Source organism: Phyllobates terribilis, unplaced genomic scaffold, assembly GCF_046119375.1.
Source record: "Phyllobates terribilis strain yellow unplaced genomic scaffold, ASM4611937v1 Scaffold_311__1_contigs__length_2239622, whole genome shotgun sequence".
In the NCBI taxonomy this organism is placed as follows: Eukaryota; Metazoa; Chordata; class Amphibia; order Anura; family Dendrobatidae; genus Phyllobates; species Phyllobates terribilis.
In genome coordinates this window covers 117,558-140,406 of record NW_027363071.1, presented here as the reverse complement: position 1 = coordinate 140,406, position 22,849 = coordinate 117,558, and the positions used below count along the sequence as shown (strand labels likewise).

Sequence of the window (22,849 nt, the reverse complement as noted above, 5' to 3'; positions counted from 1 at the left end):
TGCCTAATATGTCTGTTTATCCAAAAGGAAGTAAAGAGGGAGAGCTAGAAAGATAGCATTGCGTTACATTACATGGCAATGCAATGCACAGTTGCTGAAGTTGAACCAAAATGAGCTTGTCATCTGGCTTCTGCAACTTTGAACATGAAAAATCCAATGAGGAGAAGAAAAGCAAAGCCAAAGAGTCCATCCCAAAATCCGACAAACAAGCAAAATGAACAAAAAACATTGAATTCAATACTTTCTGATTTTAGAAACTGCATTAAAGAAGGGGTGCACCGGTCCTGGAGATACTGCAATACCAGGTCAATGCGTGGAGTGGACAGAGCAAGCTCTTTTTCCATCTCCCTGTTCTAAAAATCCATTTAATATATGGTCCCCAGATAGGGGACGTATCAGATATTAAACTGATAAGAACAGATCAGGTTTCAACATATTTTATTATGTGCGTAAAAGATGGTTTACAATCAAAAACAGCAACACAAACAATACATTAATAAAACACAGAATTCCACCCATAAAAACCCCATATACGATTAGCATCCCTCCTCCCAATACATTTGACATCCCTCAAGTAATAAATATACATCTGACTAAAAGCAATTTTAAGACAATCCTTCACAGAAATAGCATCACGTTTAAAAAGTAAAATATTGCGTGCCTTCCAAAGGGCGTCTTTAAAACAGTTAATCATACACCAACATATACAATACTGTTGAGGGGTCGGACATTTAAAAAGGCCATATAAAACATATTCATGGTTAAAATCTCTTAAACCGCAAGTCCATTTTAAAAGAATCCCAACTTTGTGCCAAAGTTCCTGTGCAAATGGGCAATTCCACATAAGGTGCAAGGTGGTTTCGTCATTAACACATGAGTCTCTGGGGCATTTTGCTCTGGCCACCAGGCCTCTCCTGTGTTGAAACTCTCTGGTGGGGAGGCACTGGTGGACCACCATCCATGCGATGTCCTTATGTCCATTTGCTAAGAATTTCCCGAAGACATTCTTCCAAACTTGCTTCGATCTCTCTTCTGAGAAATTTACTATGGGGGTCACATCTTCATTCCTCCTCAGAAAAGATAAAAGCTTCTTGCGGTCTTTAAAAATGTCCATATTAAAATCACCAAGGCTATAAAATCGAACAGTCTTTTCTAAGATTGCTTGGTGTTTGGGGGGGCATAGTAAAACAGGGGAATTCAACGACAACTTAAACCATCTTTTAAAAATCATCCCACAAGTATATTTTAAAAAATAACTTAGCGCACTATTACCATTAAAATGTTTGAAACAAAAGCAGAAATAATTTAAATACAAATAAATATGTAAGTCGGGGACATCCCTTCCGCCTTTCATTTTATTCTTCCTCATTATTTCTCGCCTTAATTTTTCCATTTTGGAGTTCCATAAAAACATAAAGATCATCCTAGTCATTTTTTTAATTAAAACATCAGAGGGGGGGTACACCATAGCTATATACAGTATGAGGGGTAACAACACTGATTTTATAATTAAAATTTTCCCCTCCATTGTTAGGGACCTCAAACCCCAAAATGATATTTTCTTTGACATTTTTTCTATGACATTCTCCCAGCTTTGAGTTCCCACATTCTCCTCGTTAAAAACAACTCCAAGAATTTTTACATTGTCTCGTTTTATAGTGAGCTGCGGGAGTTGGGCGGTGTCCCAGGATCCCAAAGTCAGACATTCAGATTTATTTAAATTAAGTTTAAAACCGGATGCCTGGGAAAAAAAATCAATGCGCAACACCGCCCTCCGGAGGGAAGCAGGGTCCACGCACACAACCGTCACGTCATCCATGTAGCCAAAGACTCTCACATCACTGCCACCTCCGCCTGGAACAGGAACCCCTCTAATCACTTTGTCTTTTCTTATTGCGCTCAGCAGGGGCTCCATGGCGCAGATGAACAGGATGGGCGACAAGGGGCATCCCTGCTTCACTCCGGACTCAAGGGGAACTCCATCTGTTAAAAAGCCATTAAGAGAAATTTGACTAAAACAATTTTTATATAAAATCTTAATACAATTTAAAAGCATATTAGGGATACCCATTCTTTTTAAAACTCTAAAAAGAAATCTATGAGAGACTCTATCGAAAGCTTTTTCAAAATCTAGGGCTAAAAGAGCTACATTTTGACACCGGTCTCTGGAATACCAAATTACATCCCTTAATACGTTTAAAACCTCTGAAATACTTCTGCCTGGTACACTACAAACCTGCTCAGGCTGGATTAGTTTGGCAATGACACTCCTGAGCCGGTCTGCAACCACCTTAGCAAGTACCTTGTAATCAACATTTAGGAGAGTTATGGGTCTCCAATTCGCTAGAGTACTGCGGTCACCTTTTTTATATATCAAAGACACCACTCCTCTCCTCCACGAAAATGGCAACTGTTCACAAATAAAAACTTCTTTAAAAAGCATAAAAAGGTCCTCTTTTAAAATGTCCCAAAAAGTAAGGTAAAATTCTACAGGTAGTCCGTCACACCCAGGTGCTTTACCCTTAGAGAAACTTTTAAAAACATAAAATAATTCCTCTAAAACAATATCGCGTTCTAAAAACTCCTGGTCTGTAAAATTTAACTTAAAATCGAGATCATTAAGAGCATCAGATAAAAAGGACTCATCTATACACTTTTTACTAAAAAGATGCTTATAAAAGTTAAAAGTAGCATTCAACATTCCCTGCATAGATGTTTCACCCTCTAGATTTGTGATCACTTCTCTTTTATCCATGACTTTTTTGAAGAAGAAGCGAGAGCACTTCTCCCCCTCCTCCAAGTGCTGCACTCTAGAGTTAAAAATAATCTCTTTCCCCTTTGTGTCTATGCAGTTCTGAATTTCAGTTTTTAGGCTAGCAATATCATCTCCCACCTCCACCCCTAGCTCTTTGAATTTAAAAAGTGTTTGTAGTTTGGTGTTAAGATCACTAAAACATCTTTTTTTCTCTCTAGCTTTACGTCTCCCTGCTTTTATAAAAAACATTCTGCCTTTTTTTTTCAAATTTTCCCACCAGGTTACCATAGGGGCATCAGAAGGTTTTTGTCGCCGCCAGGCTTGATAGGCTTTACCAAAGTCTTGTCGAATCAGAGGGTCCTCCAGCAGGTAAGTACTTAGACGCCAGAGGCCCCTGTTGACCCTCTGTTCATCCCGGTATTCTAGATGCACCTCCAAGCCCTTATGGTCAGAAAATATATTTGATGTTAAAACACATTTTACAGGGTTAAAATCATCTGATAGGAAAATAAAATCGATCCTGGAGGACACCCCTCTTCCGGACCACGTATAACCAGGGTCCGTCGGCAGGAGTGACCTCCACGCATCGCATAATTTAAAATCAGTTATAAAATCTTTCAATAGATGACATGACTTATCCAATTTGCGTAAAGGGTCACCCCCTGCTCGTTGTTCACTAGCACAAAGACAATTAAAATCACCCCCTACGATCAGGGGAGATGACCCAGTACAGTACAATGGCAATATCCCAAATAAATTAATTCTCTCTTGCTTATCAGGGGGAGCATAAATATTCATTACACGTAGGGTAAAACCATTAAATTTAAAATGCACTAAAACCACTCTGCCTGGTACTATTTCTGTGACAGCATTTATAGTAATATTTCTCCCACGACAGAGGAAGCCCACCCCCGCTGACTTGTTGTCATTGGAGCCAGACCAGATGGAGGGCCCCAGTCTCCAATCTGTCTTGATATCATTATAATTTAGTGCATGTTGTATCCCGCATTCCTGTAATAAACATATGTCAAAGTCAGTGGTTTCTAAATACTTGAATAGAGCAGCCCTACGAACTGGGCTCTTTAATGACCTCACATTCAGTGAGACAAGTCTTAATGTGGGCATTCATAGGTCAGGGTGGTGGATCTTCCATGAGGACACCTGACTCAAAGCCCTGTATATCAAATTGCTCCAGGACATCCGGGCTAGAGGACCCAAACGACTCGATATTCTGTGAGCCGGCGGTTGCCCCCTCGTAGGTCACGGTTCCCAGCCACATTCCAGGAGACGCTGGGGCTTCGACATTCCGTCTCTTTTTCGGGGCAGACTCCACTAGGTCACTGGTGCAGTCCTCCTCTTCCTCCACCTCCTCCAGGGGGGGAGACTGGTCCATCAGGACAAGATCAGCAACACAGATTTCCTGATGTTCGCCACCTAGAAGCAAAGCCCCCTCATCTGGCTGGCTAATCGCCCTGGAAGATCCTGAGGCCATCGCTGCGTGGTCCCCTGTAGCCAACCGCACAGGGGCACCACCCTCCAGCCCAACAGGATCGGTATCGGGAACCATCGATACGGAGGATACCCTCCCAGAAGGAGGACCCCCCCGCTCCGGTCCATGCGAGGTCCGCCCATCGTTAAGGGACTTCGATGCAGGTGCCGCCCCAGAGGGGCCTCCGGCTCCCTGCTCCATCCCAGCCTTCTCGCCCTTCGAACCGCCCTCCGACGCCGGCCTGCCAGTGAAGACCGGTGGGCGCATCGGCTCAGCTTCAGAAGATGCAGCTTCTGCGTAGGTCCTGGTCCTGGTCCTGTTGGGGCATCCTCGGAACATGTGCCCCGCCTCACCGCAGAGATTACATTTCCTCCCAGCGGGACAGTCCTTCATTAAATGTCCGTAACAGCTGCAATTATTGCAGCGGTCTACTTTCCTGCCCGTGCAGGACGTTTGGGTATGACCCATTTGTCCACAGTTCCTGCAACATACTGGCATTCCAGGATAAAATAAGTAGCCTCTGCTCTTACCGATTACGAAGGTTGAGGGAGGGTGTAGCATTCCTCCCACTCCACTAAGGTCCCTCTTTAGACGGGCCATATACCTTCTCTTGCCGCACCAGAAGCCTACCGCGTTCTTCACAGTACCCAGGTATCTCAGATCATCACAATAGCGGGTAAGGTAAGTCGAGATGTCTGCAGCTTCCACAAAGGGGTTCGGGAAATGCACCACGATGGGGATCTCGTCATAAGCATACAAGAAACAAAAGGTTAGTCCATCCAATTCATCTAAGTAGTTTTTCTCGTTTACCTTTTGTACGAGTTGCTGACAGCATCCCTGGCTCTTGAAGGTGATGGTGTATGTCCCCTTGTACTCGTTGTCCTGGAAGCAGAATATGTCTTCCCGCCGAAACTCCAGAACTCCAAGAAGAATCCTATGGCAGATGTAGTCCAAATTCTTCTCCATCCTCGATGCTGCTCCAACTTCAATCCTCACGGTGTTCCGCATCCGGGCATCACCCGATGAATATGTGAGCGTTGCCGGCATCCTTCACTCAGGAACGTACCGACTCTTCTCTCTGAAAGGCGCAAGCCTTCATGGGATCCCTTCCCGTTGCTCCCGGACTAATCCTTCCTCCCAATAGCAGCAGGGGGGTTAAGTCCCTCCGAAGAGGAACAATCCCCCCAGGCCGAGAGAAAGGGTACCAAGAGCACCTCACAGGCAAGACCACACAGGTAAACCTGATAGATCGTGCCAAAAGGCCGAGAAGCGATAACCAGAATTGGTTTCAAACTACGGAGCCACCCAAGGATCCTGAAAAGTCCATTTGTGGAGATGAGCTCCTGGACTCCCGTTAAGAAGACATGTTGTCAACCTCTAGATCCCTTACATGCCTGCACTTTTCGGCTTGCTGCTGCTGCAATCCACGCGTTTTAGATCTGCATAACTCCACCTCTTTAAACACAGCACCTTCACCCCCTGCTGTTCCCACCCGCCTCAACACCGTTGGAAGGGAGGAGAACCAATTAAGGCGGGGGGTGGGGTGGAACGAGCAGCTGTCTACCCTTAGCAGGAGGGCTCCTGATTACATACCTCTCCTGCTGCTGCTGCTGCTGGCTGTCCAGCAGCAGACTGAAGGTGGCTGCTGCTGTGCACAGGTATATAAAGGCTCAGAGCCTATTATGACACACGCAGCCAGCGTTCCATTGCCACATTCCATCTACTGCAGGCAGGATACCTGGCTGGCTGAATGTCGCTGAGAAGCTCACAGAGACCGCCATAAGCAACAGTTTAACAGAATGCCACAGACTAATCAACCAAACTTTTTGGGTTGGGTTCTCTTTTATAGTCTGCAGGCATTAAATGAAAGAAGTCAGTGTTCCAGCAGAAGGAGACAACGTTTCAGAAAAGGCATTGTAGCAAACCAAAAAAGAAATTTTAAGCGCAGCAGAGTAACCAGCGCACATACCTGTTAGCTCAGGTGAGTTTAAAAGGCTGCTGTTGATAACAAGGGCATTTGCTAAATAGATGGTGTGTGTGCAACAATATACTGAAAGGTCAATTATATTGTGCAGCTTATCTCACCACCTGTAGTTATTTAGGTGAAAGCTCCAAAATGCTTGCCTAATATGTCTGTTTATCCAAAAGGAAGTAAAAAGGGAGAGCTAGAAAGATAGCATTGCATCACATTACATGGCAATGCAATGCACAGTTGCTGAAGTTGAACCAAAATGAGCTTGTAATCTGGCTTCTGCAACTTTGAACATGAAAAATCCAATGAGGAGAAGAAAAGCAAAGCCAAAGAGTCCATCCCAAAATCCGACAAACAAGCAAAATGAACAAAAAACATTGAATTCAATTCTTTCTGATTTTAGAAACTGCATTAAAGAAGGGGTGCACCGGTCCTGGAGATACTGCAATACCAGGTCAATGCGTGGAGTGGACAGAGCAAGCTCTTTTTCCATCTCCCTGTTCTAAAAATCCATTTAATATATGGTCCCCAGATAGGGGACGTATCAGATATTAAACTGATAAGAACAGATACTACACTTGATCTTAGCCAAAAGGCCGAGAAGCGATAACCAGAATTGGTTTCAAACTACGGAGCCACCCAAGGATCCTGAAAAGTCCATTTGTGGAGATGAGCTCCTGGACTCCCGTTAAGAAGACATGTTGTCAACCTCTAGATCCCTTACATGCCTGCACTTTTCGGCTTGCTGCTGCTGCAATCCACGCGTTTTAGATCTGCATAACTCCACCTCTTTAAACACAGCACCTTCACCCCCTGCTGTTCCCACCCGCCTCAACACCGTTGGAAGGGAGGAGAACCAATTAAGGCGGGGGGTGGGGTGGAACGAGCAGCTGTCTACCCTTAGCAGGAGGGCTCCTGATTACATACCTCTCCTGCTGCTGCTGCTGCTGGCTGTCCAGCAGCAGACTGAAGGTGGCTGCTGCTGTGCACAGGTATATAAAGGCTCAGAGCCTATTATGACACGCGCAGCCAGCGTTCCATTGCCACATTCCATCTACTGCAGGCAGGATACCTGGCTGGCTGAATGTCGCTGAGAAGCTCACAGAGACCGCCATAAGCAACAGTTTAACAGAATGCCACAGACTAATCAACCAAACTTTTTGGGTTGGGTTCTCTTTTATAGTCTGCAGGCATTAAATGAAAGAAGTCAGTGTTCCAGCAGAGGGAGACAACGTTTCAGAAAAGGCATTGTAGCAAACCAAAAAAGAAATTTTAAGCGCAGCAGAGTAACCAGCGCACATACCTGTTAGCTCAGGTGAGTTTAAAAGGCTGCTGTTGATAACAAGGGCATTTGCTAAATAGATGGTGTGTGTGCAACAATATACTGAAAGGTCAATTATATTGTGCAGCTTATCTCACCACCTGTAGTTATTTAGGTGAAAGCTCCAAAATGCTTGCCTAATATGTCTGTTTATCCAAAAGGAAGTAAAAAGGGAGAGCTAGAAAGATAGCATTGCATCACATTACATGGCAATGCAATGCACAGTTGCTGAAGTTGAACCAAAATGAGCTTGTAATCTGGCTTCTGCAACTTTGAACATGAAAAATCCAATGAGGAGAAGAAAAGCAAAGCCAAAGAGTCCATCCCAAAATCCGACAAACAAGCAAAATGAACAAAAAACATTGAATTCAATTCTTTCTGATTTTAGAAACTGCATTAAAGAAGGGGTGCACCGGTCCTGGAGATACTGCAATACCAGGTCAATGCGTGGAGTGGACAGAGCAAGCTCTTTTTCCATCTCCCTGTTCTAAAAATCCATTTAATATATGGTCCCCAGATAGGGGACGTATCAGATATTAAACTGATAAGAACAGATTTTGCGTTTATATTTAAAATATCGTAGTCTTTATCTTTTCTTCAGAGCTTTAAAATAACATCTTCCATAGGTGATAGTTCCATATACTCAGGGCTCTTTTCTTTCCAAGCTTCTTCATATCCATTAGGTAGTACATATAAATTTCACTTAATGCCAGTCTTATACAATCCTTGACTTCTATATAGTCTCTTTTAAACAACAATATGTTTCTGGTCTTCCATAGAGCACTTTTAACACAACTCAAAGTGCACCATAAAACTCTCTCTTTTTCTTTCGTCATGTTTGGTAAAATCCCATATAAAACCACTTCATGGCTTAAAAAATTAAGACCAGATAAAAATTTTAAAAGCTCACCACAGTCTTTCCACACTTGCTGTGCAAAATCACAATTCCAAATAAGGTGCATAGTAGTCTCATCATTATTGCACTGATGCCTCGGGCAGGTTTGTATAGTACTAAGTCTTCTTTTATACTGGAAATCACGAGTCGGTAAACATTCCTGCACAATCATCCAAGCTAAATCTTTATGTTGATTCATCAGGTAAGGTGCATTTGTTAAATTCCATATTTTAGTGACTCTGCTATATGAATAATGGCTTATGGGCGTCAAAGTTTCTTTCTTTTTTAATTGCTGCAGCAGCTTCCTTGCATTCTTCAATGTCTCCATCTCAAAAGAATCTAGGCCATATAATCTGATAACTTTCTCCAGGATGGCATATTGTTGTGGAGGGGATAACAACACTGGGCTTGTTAAAGAAATGGATATCCACTTTCGCCTCCTAAAAATGTGGCCAGCTGCATATCTTAAAAAATGTGCCCAAGGGCTTGAAGCAAACATATATTTAAAACAGAGGCTAAAAAACTTGGAGTATAAAAACAGTTTGACGTTGGGAACATCCTTACCACCAAGGTGGTGCATCTTGTACATTGTTTCTCTCTTCACCTTTTCGAACTTAGAGTTCCACACAAATTCAAACAGCATTCTCTGTAATCTTCTTGCTGTAAGGTCACTTGGGGGATAAACATAACTGAGATATAACATGACAGGAAGCAGAAGGGCCTTAATAATTAAAACTTTACCTTCGATTGTTAATTTTCTTAATTTCCAAAAGTCAATCTTCTTTTGTATTTTGTCCCTTACTCCATCCCAGCTCTTCATTCCATCATTCTGTCGATCAAAAATCACGCCCAGAATTTTAATCTTCTCTGACTGCATCGGGAGATCAGGGATGGACACATCCGCCCAATTGCCACGGACAAAACAATCACATTTCTCAATGTTTAACTTAAACCCTGAGGCTTCACAAAAAAAATTGGTCGTTCTTATAGCTCTCCTGAGAGCGGCAGGTGATGAACAAAAAATAGTAATATCATCCATGTAGCCCATTACCTTCACATCTCTTCCGTGTCCTCCAGGGATAGGGACACCTTTAATCACTTTATCCTCTCGTAGCATAGATAAAAGAGGCTCTATTGCACATATAAATAGCACTGGGGACAAAGGGCAGCCTTGCTTTACACCTGAATGCAAAAACACTTCATTAGACAAAAATCCATTGATTAAAATTTTACTAAAAGAGTTCTTATATAAAAGTGCCACTTGCTTGATAAAAATTTCAGGGAAGCCCATTTTTTTTAAAACCAACCATAAAAAACAATGAGAGACACGATCAAAAGCCTTTTGAAAATCCAACGATAAAATTGCTAAGTCTTGCTTCCTGGATTGCTGGTACCATATGACATCGCGGATGGTATTGAGATGCTCCGCAACTCCTCTTCCTGGCACCCCACATACCTGGTCCTCATAAATAACTTTGGATAAAACTTTTTTAAAACGGTTCACTAAAATTTTGGACATCAACTTGTAATCAACATTCAACAGTGTGATTGGTCTCCAGTTTGCCAGATGGGATTTGGCTCCTTTTTTAAAAATCAGGGAGACCAGACCACTTCTCCAAGATATAGGCAGGATATCACACTTAAAAGCTTCTTTGATTACTAAAAACAAGTCGGGTTTTAAAAAATTCCAAAATTCACGATAAAATTCAACAGGCAAACCGTCAGAACCAGGGGTTTTCCCATAGGAAAAACTTTTGATAGCAGCATCTACTTCCGACAAGGTGACTTCAGTGCATAACAATTCTTGGTCTTCGCGGCTCAGACTATTTTTTAATGAATTAAGGGCATCTTCAGTAAAAGACTGGTCTATAGTTTTCTCATTAAAAAGCTGCTGATAAAACTGGTGAGCTTGGTTGAGCATACCTTCAGTTGTAGTTTCACCCTCTAATTCTGTTATCATTTCCTTAGCAGCAACTACTTTTTTAAAAAAAAATCTTGAGCACTTTTCATTTTTCTCCATCACTTCAATTTTTGAGTTATAAATTATTTCCTTACCCTTCGACTCTATACTCTTTTTAATTTCTTTTTTTGTTGCTTCAATTAAATCGTCCATTTCAAGTCCCACATCTCTTAGTTGATAACAGGTCTGCAATTTAGTAATAAGCCTTTTATGCCAAGCGGACTTTTCTCTTGCATTGGCTATGCTGACCTTGATAAAAAAACTTTTTATCTTCATCTTGCTGTATTCCCACCATTCTAGCAGAGTTAAAAATTTTTGTTGTTTTGTTCTTAAATAATTAAAAAACGCTTTAAAATCTGTTCTTACCTTAGGATCTTGTAACAATGTTGTATTTAGCCTCCAAACTCCTCTTGCCTTGACAAGCCCAGGTAATTCTAACTCTGATAGCAACATCTTATGATCTGAAAAAATGTTTGGGATTAAGACAACAGATTTGACATTCACATATTGGGACATGAAAATAAAATCAATACGAGATTTAGAAGAAGAGTTCTCCCAAGTATAACCGGGATCATTACTACGGATCTCTTTCCAGGAGTCTCTAAGAAAAAAATCAGTTAACAAATCCTTTAGTTGTTTCTCTGTTTTGTCTTTTTTAGGAACGGTGGAACTCCCGCTTCTCCCTTCACCAGGCAAGACACAATTGAAATCCCCACAGAACATCAGAGGCGATGAACCAGGTAGGTAATATTGCACATCTTCAAACAACTGATGTCTCTCTTCCTTCACCGGAGAAGCATAAATGTTCAAAAGTCTAAAGTCCACACCTTTAAAACTAATATTTAAGAAAAGAGCACGTCCAGAAGAAATGTCCACAAAAGAGTTGATTTTAAAGTCATGCGACCTAAACAGCACTCCAATGCCAGAGGAACGATTTTCATTATCTCCGGACCAGATAGAGGGCCCATGAGGCCAATCTTTTCTTAAATCTGCATAATTCATATCAAAGTCAATGTTACATTCTTGCAAACAAAAGACATCACAGTCCACTGTTGACAGGTAGGAAAACAAAGCAGCCCTTCTTGTAGAGCCCCTTATACTCCTCACATTGAGCGAGGCTACTTTAATTGATGAGGTCATGATAGGATAGTTCAGGTCACACTACTGTCAGAATCAGACATAAAGCCCACCGATGTTAACGGGCTCTGCACTTCTGAGTCCGAAAAAGAAATGTTTATAGGGTCTGAAGGCCTTGGCTCCTCAGGAGGGGCAGCGGGAGCCATTGGCTTGTATTGCAGAAGACTTGGTTTTAATGGACACTTCTTGGAAGTCTCCCTGGCCACATTCTCATCAGACCTATCATCTGTTTTCCTTTTCCTACGAGTTTCCAGCTCCATTGCTTCTTCCTCCGAGCTAAATGTCCCGATTTCAGCAGAGGGACTCCCCTCCACCACCATATCACCCGGATCAGAATCAGCAGCCCAGTCCTTAGATGAAGCTTCCCTCCTCTCAGGACGGACAGGTTTCTCAGCTGGAGGTTTCTGCATAGACGTGGGCTTATGCGCAGCAGGAATAGGAGAACTGGCAGGTTTTCCCTGCGCAGCAGGCACTGAAGTGCTTGTGGACCCGCCTACAGGGGGTTGTGTTCGCACAGTAGATACAGGAGCACCGGTGGGACCCCCCTTAGCAGCAGGAGCAGGAGGGTTGGTTGGCTTCCTCTGTGCAGCAGGTGCAGACGTACCACCTGATGTACTAGCAGGCTTGGTCTGTGGAGCAGGTACTGGAGAGCTAGAAGACTGCCCCCGCGCTGTAGACGCACCCGCAGGAGCAGGAACAGCAGAGGGTTGCCTCTGCCCCCCGGGAGCAGATGGAGGCACACGGGCAGGTTGCTTTGCCAGCGTTTCAGCATAGGTTTCCGCCTTTTTCTTCAAAGGACACTCCCGGAAGGAGTGACCTGGGACCCGGCAGATGTTGCACACCATCTCATTGGTACAGTCCATTGTGGCATGTCCATGCTTGTAGCACTTCTTACAGATTGCCACCTCCTCCTTGCAGTTCTCATAAGTGTGACCGAAACACATGCATTTCCGGCAGAAGAGGGGCATGTCCGGGTAGAAGAGGCGCCCCCGCTCCCTACCGATCAGGAAACTTGACGGAGGATGACGCTGACCACCAATGCCATTTGGATCTTCACAAAATTTAACAAAAAATTTATGCTTTCCCGTCCAGAGGTTTTCCTCATTCATGACCTTGTGGGAATACCGCAGTTCTGGGAAATAGTTTTGAAGAAAGCAAATAATATTAACTAAGGGAACATGAGGGTTGCTCATCTGAACCACGAGCGGCTTCTCTCCACCGGAGTAAAGGATGACAAAGGTGAGTCCTTTAAGATCCTCATCTGAAAGGTGCAGGTGAATCTGGCGGAAGAGGTTCTGGCACGCATACTCCGACTCCAGAGTCAAAGTGAAGGAACCGGGGCGATCTTGAAGGGCCAGGATGTCTTCCCTCTTTACTCCTAGGATCTCCAGCAGCACTCTCCTCACGAAAAACTTCAAGGTCAACTTCTCCTTGGATGCATCGTCCACTTCGATCTTGAAAGAGTTCTTGATGCGAAGGTCACCAGCTCTGGCATAGCGCACTGCGGCCGCTACTGCTGATGCCATCTTCAAAAGGTAGATAGGGTCGATCGCCTTCTTGGTTTCTTTGCGTATCTGCCCCCTAAAGCAGCATGAGGCTTAAGACGGCTTTTACACCGCCGATGCCTCAAGGCCAAGGGCACGATTGGCTTAGAATCCTTCTGGCAAGATGTGGTATCTTAGCCAAAAGGCCGAGAAGCGATAACCAGAATTGGTTTCAAACTACGGAGCCACCCAAGGATCCTGAAAAGTCCATTTGTGGAGATGAGCTCCTGGACTCCCGTTAAGAAGACATGTTGTCAACCTCTAGATCCCTTACATGCCTGCACTTTTCGGCTTGCTGCTGCTGCAATCCACGCGTTTTAGATCTGCATAACTCCACCTCTTTAAACACAGCACCTTCACCCCCTGCTGTTCCCACCCGCCTCAACACCGTTGGAAGGGAGGAGAACCAATTAAGGCGGGGGGTGGGGTGGAACGAGCAGCTGTCTACCCTTAGCAGGAGGGCTCCTGATTACATACCTCTCCTGCTGCTGCTGCTGCTGGCTGTCCAGCAGCAGACTGAAGGTGGCTGCTGCTGTGCACAGGTATATAAAGGCTCAGAGCCTATTATGACACGTGCAGCCAGCGTTCCATTGCCACATTCCATCTACTGCAGGCAGGATACCTGGCTGGCTGAATGTCGCTGAGAAGCTCACAGAGACCGCCATAAGCAACAGTTTAACAGAATGCCACAGACTAATCAACCAAACTTTTTGGGTTGGGTTCTCTTTTATAGTCTGCAGGCATTAAATGAAAGAAGTCAGTGTTCCAGCAGAAGGAGACAACGTTTCAGAAAAGGCATTGTAGCAAACCAAAAAAGAAATTTTAAGCGCAGCAGAGTAACCAGCGCACATACCTGTTAGCTCAGGTGAGTTTAAAAGGCTGCTGTTGATAACAAGGGCATTTGCTAAATAGATGGTGTGTGTGCAACAATATACTGAAAGGTCAATTATATTGTGCAGCTTATCTCACCACCTGTAGTTATTTAGGTGAAAGCTCCAAAATGCTTGCCTAATATGTCTGTTTATCCAAAAGGAAGTAAAAAGGGAGAGCTAGAAAGATAGCATTGCATCACATTACATGGCAATGCAATGCACAGTTGCTGAAGTTGAACCAAAATGAGCTTGTAATCTGGCTTCTGCAACTTTGAACATGAAAAATCCAATGAGGAGAAGAAAAGCAAAGCCAAAGAGTCCATCCCAAAATCCGACAAACAAGCAAAATGAACAAAAAACATTGAATTCAATTCTTTCTGATTTTAGAAACTGCATTAAAGAAGGGGTGCACCGGTCCTGGAGATACTGCAATACCAGGTCAATGCGTGGAGTGGACAGAGCAAGCTCTTTTTCCATCTCCCTGTTCTAAAAATCCATTTAATATATGGTCCCCAGATAGGGGACGTATCAGATATTAAACTGATAAGAACAGATACTACACTTGATCTTAGCCAAAAGGCCGAGAAGCGATAACCAGAATTGGTTTCAAACTACGGAGCCACCCAAGGATCCTGAAAAGTCCATTTGTGGAGATGAGCTCCTGGACTCCCGTTAAGAAGACATGTTGTCAACCTCTAGATCCCATACATGCCTGCACTTTTCGGCTTGCTGCTGCTGCAATCCACGCGTTTTAGATCTGCATAACTCCACCTCTTTAAACACAGCACCTTCACCCCCTGCTGTTCCCACCCGCCTCAACACCGTTGGAAGGGAGGAGAACCAATTAAGGCGGGGGGTGGGGTGGAACGAGCAGCTGTCTACCCTTAGCAGGAGGGCTCCTGATTACATACCTCTCCTGCTGCTGCTGCTGCTGGCTGTCCAGCAGCAGACTGAAGGTGGCTGCTGCTGTGCACAGGTATATAAAGGCTCAGAGCCTATTATGACACGTGCAGCCAGCGTTCCATTGCCACATTCCATCTACTGCAGGCAGGATACCTGGCTGGCTGAATGTCGCTGAGAAGCTCACAGAGACCGCCATAAGCAACAGTTTAACAGAATGCCACAGACTAATCAACCAAACTTTTTGGGTTGGGTTCTCTTTTATAGTCTGCAGGCATTAAATGAAAGAAGTCAGTGTTCCAGCAGAAGGAGACAACGTTTCAGAAAAGGCATTGTAGCAAACCAAAAAAGAAATTTTAAGCGCAGCAGAGTAACCAGCGCACATACCTGTTAGCTCAGGTGAGTTTAAAAGGCTGCTGTTGATAACAAGGGCATTTGCTAAATAGATGGTGTGTGTGCAACAATATACTGAAAGGTCAATTATATTGTGCAGCTTATCTCACCACCTGTAGTTATTTAGGTGAAAGCTCCAAAATGCTTGCCTAATATGTCTGTTTATCCAAAAGGAAGTAAAAAGGGAGAGCTAGAAAGATAGCATTGCATCACATTACATGGCAATGCAATGCACAGTTGCTGAAGTTGAACCAAAATGAGCTTGTAATCTGGCTTCTGCAACTTTGAACATGAAAAATCCAATGAGGAGAAGAAAAGCAAAGCCAAAGAGTCCATCCCAAAATCCGACAAACAAGCAAAATGAACAAAAAACATTGAATTCAATTCTTTCTGATTTTAGAAACTGCATTAAAGAAGGGGTGCACCGGTCCTGGAGATACTGCAATACCAGGTCAATGCGTGGAGTGGACAGAGCAAGCTCTTTTTCCATCTCCCTGTTCTAAAAATCCATTTAATATATGGTCCCCAGATAGGGGACGTATCAGATATTAAACTGATAAGAACAGATACTACACTTGATCTTAGCCAAAAGGCCGAGAAGCGATAACCAGAATTGGTTTCAAACTACGGAGCCACCCAAGGATCCTGAAAAGTCCATTTGTGGAGATGAGCTCCTGGACTCCCGTTAAGAAGACATGTTGTCAACCTCTAGATCCCTTACATGCCTGCACTTTTCGGCTTGCTGCTGCTGCAATCCACGCGTTTTAGATCTGCATAACTCCACCTCTTTAAACACAGCACCTTCACCCCCTGCTGTTCCCACCCGCCTCAACACCGTTGGAAGGGAGGAGAACCAATTAAGGCGGGGGGTGGGGTGGAACGAGCAGCTGTCTACCCTTAGCAGGAGGGCTCCTGATTACATACCTCTCCTGCTGCTGCTGCTGCTGGCTGTCCAGCAGCAGACTGAAGGTGGCTGCTGCTGTGCACAGGTATATAAAGGCTCAGAGCCTATTATGACACGCGCAGCCAGCGTTCCATTGCCACATTCCATCTACTGCAGGCAGGATACCTGGCTGGCTGAATGTCGCTGAGAAGCTCACAGAGACCGCCATAAGCAACAGTTTAACAGAATGCCACAGACTAATCAACCAAACTTTTTGGGTTGGGTTCTCTTTTATAGTCTGCAGGCATTAAATGAAAGAAGTCAGTGTTCCAGCAGAAGGAGACAACGTTTCAGAAAAGGCATTGTAGCAAACCAAAAAAGAAATTTTAAGCGCAGCAGAGTAACCAGCGCACATACCTGTTAGCTCAGGTGAGTTTAAAAGGCTGCTGTTGATAACAAGGGCATTTGCTAAATAGATGGTGTGTGTGCAACAATATACTGAAAGGTCAATTATATTGTGCAGCTTATCTCACCACCTGTAGTTATTTAGGTGAAAGCTCCAAAATGCTTGCCTAATATGTCTGTTTATCCAAAAGGAAGTAAAAAGGGAGAGCTAGAAAGATAGCATTGCATCACATTACATGGCAATGCAATGCACAGTTGCTGAAGTTGAACCAAAATGAGCTTGTAATCTGGCTTCTGCAACTTTGAACATGAAAAATCCAATGAGGAGAAGAAAAGCAAAGCCAAAGAGTCCATCCCAAAATCCGACAAACAAGCAAAATGAACAAAAAACATTGAATTCAATTCTTTCTGATTTTAGAAACTGCATTAAAGAAGGGGTGCACCGGTCCTGGAGATACTGCAATACCAGGTCAATGCGTGGAGTGGACAGAGCAAGCTCTTTTTCCATCTCCCTGTTCTAAAAATCCATTTAATATATGGTCCCCAGATAGGGGACGTATCAGATATTAAACTGATAAGAACAGATACTACACTTGATCTTAGCCAAAAGGCCGAGAAGCGATAACCAGAATTGGTTTCAAACTACGGAGCCACCCAAGGATCCTGAAAAGTCCATTTGTGGAGATGAGCTCCTGGACTCCCGTTAAGAAGACATGTTGTCAACCTCTAGATCCCTTACATGCCTGCACTTTTCGGCTTGCTGCTGCTGCAATCCACGCGTTTTAGATCTGCATAACTCCACCTCTTTAAACACAGCACCTTCACCCCCTGCTGTTCCCACCCGCCTCAACACCGTTGGAAGGGAGGAGAACCAATTAAGGCGGGGGGTGGGGTGGAACGAGCAGCTGTCTACCCTTAGCAGGAGGGCTCCTGATTACATACCTCTCCTGCTGCTGCTGCTGCTGGCTGTCCAGCAGCAGACTGAAGGTGGCTGCTGCTGTGCACAGGTATATAAAGGCTCAGAGCCTATTATGACACGCGCAGCCAGCGTTCCATTGCCACATTCCATCTACTGCAGGCAGGATACCTGGCTGGCTGAATGTCGCTGAGAAGCTCACAGAGACCGCCATAAGCAACAGTTTAACAGAATGCCACAGACTAATCAACCAAACTTTTTGGGTTAGGTTCTCTTTTATAGTCTGCAGGCATTAAATGAAAGAAGTCAGTGTTCCAGCAGAAGGAGACAACGTTTCAGAAAAGGCATTGTAGCAAACCAAAAAAGAAATTTTAAGCGCAGCAGAGTAACCAGCGCACATACCTGTTAGCTCAGGTGAGTTTAAAAGGCTGCTGTTGATAACAAGGGCATTTGCTAAATAGATGGTGTGTGTGCAACAATATACTGAAAGGTCAATTATATTGTGCAGCTTATCTCACCACCTGTAGTTATTTAGGTGAAAGCTCCAAAATGCTTGCCTAATATGTCTGTTTATCCAAAAGGAAGTAAAAAGGGAGAGCTAGAAAGATAGCATTGCATCACATTACATGGCAATGCAATGCACAGTTGCTGAAGTTGAACCAAAATGAGCTTGTAATCTGGCTTCTGCAACTTTGAACATGAAAAATCCAATGAGGAGAAGAAAAGCAAAGCCAAAGAGTCCATCCCAAAATCCGACAAACAAGCAAAATGAACAAAAAACATTGAATTCAATTCTTTCTGATTTTAGAAACTGCATTAAAGAAGGGGTGCACCGGTCCTGGAGATACTGCAATACCAGGTCAATGCGTGGAGTGGACAGAGCAAGCTCTTTTTCCATCTCCCTGTTCTAAAAATCCATTTAATATATGGTCCCCAGATAGGGGACGTATCAGATATTAAACTGATAAGAACAGATACTACACTTGATCTTAGCCAAAAGGCCGAGAAGCGATAACCAGAATTGGTTTCAAACTACGGAGCCACCCAAGGATCCTGAAAAGTCCATTTGTGGAGATGAGCTCCTGGACTCCCGTTAAGAAGACATGTTGTCAACCTCTAGATCCCTTACATGCCTGCACTTTTCGGCTTGCTGCTGCTGCAATCCACGCGTTTTAGATCTGCATAACTCCACCTCTTTAAACACAGCACCTTCACCCCCTGCTGTTCCCACCCGCCTCAACACCGTTGGAAGGGAGGAGAACCAATTAAGGCGGGGGGTGGGGTGGAACGAGCAGCTGTCTACCCTTAGCAGGAGGGCTCCTGATTACATACCTCTCCTGCTGCTGCTGGCTGTCCAGCAGCAGACTGAAGGTGGCTGCTGCTGTGCACAGGTATATAAAGGCTCAGAGCCTATTATGACACGCGCAGCCAGCGTTCCATTGCCACATTCCATCTACAGCAGGCAGGATACCTGGCTGGCTGAATGTCGCTGAGAAGCTCACAGAGACCGCCATAAGCAACAGTTTAACAGAATGCCACAGACTAATCAACCAAACTTTTTGGGTTGGGTTCTCTTTTATAGTCTGCAGGCATTAAATGAAAGAAGTCAGTGTTCCAGCAGAAGGAGACAACGTTTCAGAAAAGGCATTGTAGCAAACCAAAAAAGAAATTTTAAGCGCAGCAGAGTAACCAGCGCACATACCTGTTAGCTCAGGTGAGTTTAAAAGGCTGCTGTTGATAACAAGGGCATTTGCTAAATAGATGGTGTGTGTGCAACAATATACTGAAAGGTCAATTATATTGTGCAGCTTATCTCACCACCTGTAGTTATTTAGGTGAAAGCTCCAAAATGCTTGCCTAATATGTCTGTTTATCCAAAAGGAAGTAAAAAGGGAGAGCTAGAAAGATAGCATTGCATCACATTACATGGCAATGCAATGCACAGTTGCTGAAGTTGAACCAAAATGAGCTTGTAATCTGGCTTCTGCAACTTTGAACATGAAAAATCCAATGAGGAGAAGAAAAGCAAAGCCAAAGAGTCCATCCCAAAATCCGACAAACAAGCAAAATGAACAAAAAACATTGAATTCAATTCTTTCTGATTTTAGAAACTGCATTAAAGAAGGGGTGCACCGGTCCTGGAGATACTGCAATACCAGGTCAATGCGTGGAGTGGACAGAGCAAGCTCTTTTTCCATCTCCCTGTTCTAAAAATCCATTTAATATATGGTCCCCAGATAGGGGACGTATCAGATATTAAACTGATAAGAACAGATACTACACTTGATCTTAGCCAAAAGGCCGAGAAGCGATGACCAGAATTGGTTTCAAACTACGGAGCCACCCAAGGATCCTGAAAAGTCCATTTGTGGAGATGAGCTCCTGGACTCCCGTTAAGAAGACATGTTGTCAACCTCTAGATCCCTTACATGCCTGCACTTTTCGGCTTGCTGCTGCTGCAATCCACGCGTTTTAGATCTGCATAACTCCACCTCTTTAAACACAGCACCTTCACCCCCTGCTGTTCCCACCCGCCTCAACACCGTTGGAAGGGAGGAGAACCAATTAAGGCGGGGGGTGGGGTGGAACGAGCAGCTGTCTACCCTTAGCAGGAGGGCTCCTGATTACATACCTCTCCTGCTGCTGCTGCTGCTGGCTGTCCAGCAGCAGACTGAAGGTGGCTGCTGCTGTGCACAGGTATATAAAGGCTCAGAGCCTATTATGACACGCGCAGCCAGCGTTCCATTGCCACATTCCATCTACTGCAGGCAGGATACCTGGCTGGCTGAATGTCGCTGAGAAGCTCACAGAGACCGCCATAAGCAACAGTTTAACAGAATGCCACAGACTAATCAACCAAACTTTTTGGGTTGGGTTCTCTTTTATAGTCTGCAGGCATTAAATGAAAGAAGTCAGTGTTCCAGCAGAAGGAGACAACGTTTCAGAAAAGGCATTGTAGCAAACCAAAAAAGAAATTTTAAGCGCAGCAGAGTAACCAGCGCACATACCTGTTAGCTCAGGTGAGTTTAAAAGGCTGCTGTTGATAACAAGGGCATTTGCTAAATAGATGGTGTGTGTGCAACAATATACTGAAAGGTCAATTATATTGTGCAGCTTATCTCACCACCTGTAGTTATTTAGGTGAAAGCTCCAAAATGCTTGCCTAATATGTCTGTTTATCCAAAAGGAAGTAAAAAGGGAGAGCTAGAAAGATAGCATTGCATCACATTACATGGCAATGCAATGCACAGTTGCTGAAGTTGAACCAAAATGAGCTTGTAATCTGGCTTCTGCAACTTTGAACATGAAAAATCCAATGAGGAGAAGAAAAGCAAAGCCAAAGAGTCCATCCCAAAATCCGACAAACAAGCAAAATGAACAAAAAACATTGAATTCAATTCTTTCTGATTTTAGAAACTGCATTAAAGAAGGGGTGCACCGGTCCTGGAGATACTGCAATACCAGGTCAATGCGTGGAGTGGACAGAGCAAGCTCTTTTTCCATCTCCCTGTTCTAAAAATCCATTTAATATATGGTCCCCAGATAGGGGACGTATCAGATATTAAACTGATAAGAACAGATACTACACTTGATCTTAGCCAAAAGGCCGAGAAGCGATAACCAGAATTGGTTTCAAACTACGGAGCCACCCAAGGATCCTGAAAAGTCCATTTGTGGAGATGAGCTCCTGGACTCCCGTTAAGAAGACATGTTGTCAACCTCTAGATCCCTTACATGCCTGCACTTTTCGGCTTGCTGCTGCTGCAATCCACGCGTTTTAGATCTGCATAACTCCACCTCTTTAAACACAGCACCTTCACCCCCTGCTGTTCCCACCCGCCTCAACACCGTTGGAAGGGAGGAGAACCAATTAAGGCGGGGGGTGGGGTGGAACGAGCAGCTGTCTACCCTTAGCAGGAGGGCTCCTGATTACATACCTCTCCTGCTGCTGCTGCTGGCTGTCCAGCAGCAGACTGAAGGTGGCTGCTGCTGTGCACAGGTATATAAAGGCTCAGAGCCTATTATGACACGCGCAGCCAGCGTTCCATTGCCACATTCCATCTACTGCAGGCAGGATACCTGGCTGGCTGAATGTCGCTGAGAAGCTCACAGAGACCGCCATAAGCAACAGTTTAACAGAATGCCACAGACTAATCAACCAAACTTTTTGGGTTGGGTTCTCTTTTATAGTCTGCAGGCATTAAATGAAAGAAGTCAGTGTTCCAGCAGAAGGAGACAACGTTTCAGAAAAGGCATTGTAGCAAACCAAAAAAGAAATTTTAAGCGCAGCAGAGTAACCAGCGCACATACCTGTTAGCTCAGGTGAGTTTAAAAGGCTGCTGTTGATAACAAGGGCATTTGCTAAATAGATGGTGTGTGTGCAACAATATACTGAAAGGTCAATTATATTGTGCAGCTTATCTCACCACCTGTAGTTATTTAGGTGAAAGCTCCAAAATGCTTGCCTAATATGTCTGTTTATCCAAAAGGAAGTAAAAAGGGAGAGCTAGAAAGATAGCATTGCATCACATTACATGGCAATGCAATGCACAGTTGCTGAAGTTGAACCAAAATGAGCTTGTAATCTGGCTTCTGCAACTTTGAACATGAAAAATCCAATGAGGAGAAGAAAAGCAAAGCCAAAGAGTCCACCCCAAAATCCGACAAACAAGCAAAATGAACAAAAAACATTGAATTCAATTCTTTCTGATTTTAGAAACTGCATTAAAGAAGGGGTGCACCGGTCCTGGAGATACTGCAATACCAGGTCAATGCGTGGAGTGGACAGAGCAAGCTCTTTTTCCATCTCCCTGTTCTAAAAATCCATTTAATATATGGTCCCCAGATAGGGGACGTATCAGATATTAAACTGATAAGAACAGATACTACACTTGATCTTAGCCAAAAGGCCGAGAAGCGATAACCAGAATTGGTTTCAAACTACGGAGCCACCCAAGGATCCTGAAAAGTCCATTTGTGGAGATGAGCTCCTGGACTCCCGTTAAGAAGACATGTTGTCAACCTCTAGATCCCTTACATGCCTGCACTTTTCGGCTTGCTGCTGCTGCAATCCATGCGTTTTAGATCTGCATAACTCTACCTCTTTAAACACAGCACCTTCACCCCCTGCTGTTCCCACCCGCCTCAACACCGTTGGAAGGGAGGAGAACCAATTAAGGCGGGGGGTGGGGTGGAACGAGCAGCTGTCTACCCTTAGCAGGAGGGCTCCTGATTACATACCTCTCCTGCTGCTGCTGCTGCTGGCTGTCCAGCAGCAGACTGAAGGTGGCTGCTGCTGTGCACAGGTATATAAAGGCTCAGAGCCTATTATGACACGCGCAGCCAGCGTTCCATTGCCACATTCCATCTACTGCAGGCAGGATACCTGGCTGGCTGAATGTCGCTG

The 22,849-nt window shown here is 44.2% G+C and overlaps 9 non-coding genes and 1 pseudogene across 9 annotated transcripts; all 10 read right to left on the bottom strand.

Moving 5' to 3' along the window:
* Window positions 1-268: 268 nt before the first annotated feature.
* Window positions 269-458, bottom strand: LOC141221044 (U2 spliceosomal RNA). Its single transcript, XR_012289134.1, has one exon. It is a non-coding gene; the product is annotated as a U2 spliceosomal RNA (small nuclear RNA).
* A 6,175-nt stretch (window positions 459-6,633) lies between these two features.
* LOC141221106 (U2 spliceosomal RNA) lies at window positions 6,634-6,824 on the bottom strand. Its single transcript, XR_012289182.1, has one exon. It is a non-coding gene; the product is annotated as a U2 spliceosomal RNA (small nuclear RNA).
* Window positions 6,825-7,939: 1,115 nt separating this feature from the next.
* On the bottom strand, window positions 7,940-8,115 carry LOC141221036 (U2 spliceosomal RNA; annotated as a pseudogene).
* A 6,231-nt stretch (window positions 8,116-14,346) lies between these two features.
* On the bottom strand, window positions 14,347-14,537 carry LOC141221105 (U2 spliceosomal RNA). Its single transcript, XR_012289181.1, has one exon. It is a non-coding gene; the product is annotated as a U2 spliceosomal RNA (small nuclear RNA).
* A 1,115-nt stretch (window positions 14,538-15,652) lies between these two features.
* LOC141221104 (U2 spliceosomal RNA) lies at window positions 15,653-15,843 on the bottom strand. The gene has a single exon (XR_012289180.1). It is a non-coding gene; the product is annotated as a U2 spliceosomal RNA (small nuclear RNA).
* Window positions 15,844-16,958: 1,115 nt separating this feature from the next.
* On the bottom strand, window positions 16,959-17,149 carry LOC141221102 (U2 spliceosomal RNA). The gene has a single exon (XR_012289178.1). It is a non-coding gene; the product is annotated as a U2 spliceosomal RNA (small nuclear RNA).
* A 1,115-nt stretch (window positions 17,150-18,264) lies between these two features.
* Window positions 18,265-18,455, bottom strand: LOC141221100 (U2 spliceosomal RNA). Its single transcript, XR_012289177.1, has one exon. It is a non-coding gene; the product is annotated as a U2 spliceosomal RNA (small nuclear RNA).
* Window positions 18,456-19,564: 1,109 nt separating this feature from the next.
* LOC141221099 (U2 spliceosomal RNA) lies at window positions 19,565-19,755 on the bottom strand. The gene has a single exon (XR_012289176.1). It is a non-coding gene; the product is annotated as a U2 spliceosomal RNA (small nuclear RNA).
* A 1,115-nt stretch (window positions 19,756-20,870) lies between these two features.
* LOC141221098 (U2 spliceosomal RNA) lies at window positions 20,871-21,061 on the bottom strand. The gene has a single exon (XR_012289175.1). It is a non-coding gene; the product is annotated as a U2 spliceosomal RNA (small nuclear RNA).
* Window positions 21,062-22,173: 1,112 nt separating this feature from the next.
* LOC141221097 (U2 spliceosomal RNA) lies at window positions 22,174-22,364 on the bottom strand. Its single transcript, XR_012289174.1, has one exon. It is a non-coding gene; the product is annotated as a U2 spliceosomal RNA (small nuclear RNA).
* Window positions 22,365-22,849: the final 485 nt, after the last annotated feature.